Here is a 2,500-nt window from a genome sequence, read left to right as displayed (position 1 = left end):
TGCCCGCCGAGCCATTGTAGTAACGTCGGCGGATCGCTAGATGACATATTTACGGTTAGAACTAGGGCGGTATCTAATCGCCTTCGAACCTCTAACTTTCGTTCTTGATTGATGAAAACACCTTTGGCAAATGCTTTCGCTGATGTTCGTCTTGCGACGATCCAAGAATTTCACCTCTAACGTCGCAATACGAATGCCCCCAGTTATCCCTATTAATCATTACCTCGGAGTTCTGAAAACCAACAAAATAGAACCGAGATCATATTCTATTATTCCATGCACGAAATATTCAAGCGGCATTTTGAGCCCGCTTTGAGCACTCTAATTTGTTCAAAGTAAAATTGTCGGCCCACCTCGACACTCACCGAAGAGCACCGCGATAGGATTTTGATATTGAACCGGCGTTTTACCGCCGGCTCACCGACGATATGCTCCGCAGACGTGTCAGTATCACCGCGGATGCGGTGCACCGACAGCGCGGCGCACAAATGCAACTACGAGCTTTTTAACCGCAACAATTTTAGTATACGCTATTGGAGCTGGAATTACCGCGGCTGCTGGCACCAGACTTGCCCTCCAATTGTTCCTCGTTAAAATATTTAAAGTGTACTCATTCCGATTACGAGGCCTCGTAAGAGTCCCGTATCGTTATTTTTCGTCACTACCTCCCCGTGCCGGGAGTGGGTAATTTGCGCGCCTGCTGCCTTCCTTGGATGTGGTAGCCGTTTCTCAGGCTCCCTCTCCGGAATCGAACCCTGATTCCCCGTTACCCGTGACAACCATGGTAGTCGCAGAAACTACCATCGAAAGTTGATAAGGCAGACATTTGAAAGATGCGTCGCCGGTACTGGACCGTGCGATCGGCAAAAGTTATCCAGATTCATCAAAATTAACGACTTCGGACGCATGGCCCTCCGCCGATTGGTTTTGATCTAATAAAAGCACTCATCCCATCACTGGTCAGAGTTCTGATTGCATGTATTAGCTCTAGAATTACCACAGTTATCCAAGTAACTGAGTAAGATCTAAGGAACCAAAACTGATATATTGAGCCATTCGCGGTATCGCCTTAATACGGCTTGCACTGATACATGCATGGCTTAATCTTTGAGACAAGCATATAACTACTGGCAGGATCAACCAGGGAGCTGCTTACGCAAACGACACGCCTACACCGCGGTCACGCGGCTTCGGCGAGCCGCTGGCTCGGCGGCGTCGAGGGGCGCGCGCTTGCGCGCGCGCCTTCTCGACACGCGTGAACGTAACGCGTCGAATTTGCACGCGACGCGACGTTCGCGCTTCATATCGATAGACTAACTTTGACCGGTCTACGAGCGGCCGTCCCGTCACGATCTCGCAACGAGGTGATGTACAACGATGCTCGACCACTGTGAGGGACATAAAACTGCAACGAACACGACCCCGCGGGCGGGAATCGATGTTGTGACAATTTGAAAATTGAACATTCATCTAAACGCAACTTCTCAATTTTTATTCAATACGTTATTGTAAACATATTAAAACTCGGCTGGCAATTACATGCGCACACACACGCATGATTCGCACTAGATACGATCAACGCCCGGAGCTTGAGGGATAAATTCCAACACGACGCTGCGCACACCGTTTCGACGATGGGCGCGTGTGCGTCCTCTTTTATACATTCTTTCCATATACGGTCGCCGTGGCGACCGCGCACGTGTCGAACACGCTAGGCGCCCTGCGTTGAGGTGTGCCTAGAAGCGTATTCTTTTAACATCACAGATAACACCGGGGGAGACGGTCCCAAATCTTGGTCGATTGGTAACATCACCATACGGTCTGCGAACGCGGTGCTATAATATAATTTTATATTATATTATATAAAATATGAGGAGGAGTAGTATGTATATTCTTTGTTATTTTGTGTTGACACAAGAGAGATATATAAAATGTACTATACACCACACACACAGAGAGAGAGAGAGCTGGGAAAGATCTCGGCGGTCTCGCATTCGAAATACGAATTTGATATAATTTCCTCCGAAAATCCATACCCATATCTATATCATCCATGCGCGAATATATGTATATAATATTCTCACACTTCGCACAAACACAAAAACAAAAACAAGAACACATTCTCTCTCGTCCGTCGTTCGTGTCTATTATATAGACGAACGACGCGCGGCAACGAGAACGAGTCGACGCTGTGCGCACGACTGTTTCGCTCCACATCTATACCGAGAGCAATAGTCCGCGTCGGCATTGGAGCGGACGTCGAATGTTTCTCGTAGAGCGAGCGAGAGAGAGACGATTTTTCATTTTATTATGTATGTGTATTGGCGTGCAGTAGTAGCACGTAGTAGTACTAGTAGTAGTAGTAAAAAAATATTATTATTTATTTTATTGACTGATATGATTTTGTTTGTTTTCTTTTTTTTTGCATAGACATTTGTATTGATAGATATGTTTCTCGTTGAAGCTCGCAGCACACGCTCAGAGAAATGGCAATGTGGGT

General features: G+C 46.7%; 1 non-coding gene across 1 annotated transcript in view; it reads right to left on the bottom strand.

Moving 5' to 3' along the window:
* The window catches only part of LOC123719204, a 1,906-nt gene extending 759 nt beyond the window's left edge, over positions 1–1,147 (bottom strand). The window contains exon 1 of the ribosomal RNA XR_006755270.1: positions 1–1,147. This exon is cut by the window's left edge and continues 759 nt beyond it. This is a non-coding gene — a ribosomal RNA (small subunit ribosomal RNA).
* Positions 1,148–2,500: the final 1,353 nt, after the last annotated feature.

The sequence above is a fragment of the Pieris brassicae genome, unplaced genomic scaffold (genome assembly GCF_905147105.1).
Source record: "Pieris brassicae unplaced genomic scaffold, ilPieBrab1.1, whole genome shotgun sequence".
NCBI lineage: Eukaryota > Metazoa > Arthropoda > Insecta > Lepidoptera > Pieridae > Pieris > Pieris brassicae.
Note: the sequence above shows the minus strand (reverse complement) of the source record. Positions and strands in the feature narration are given on the sequence as shown.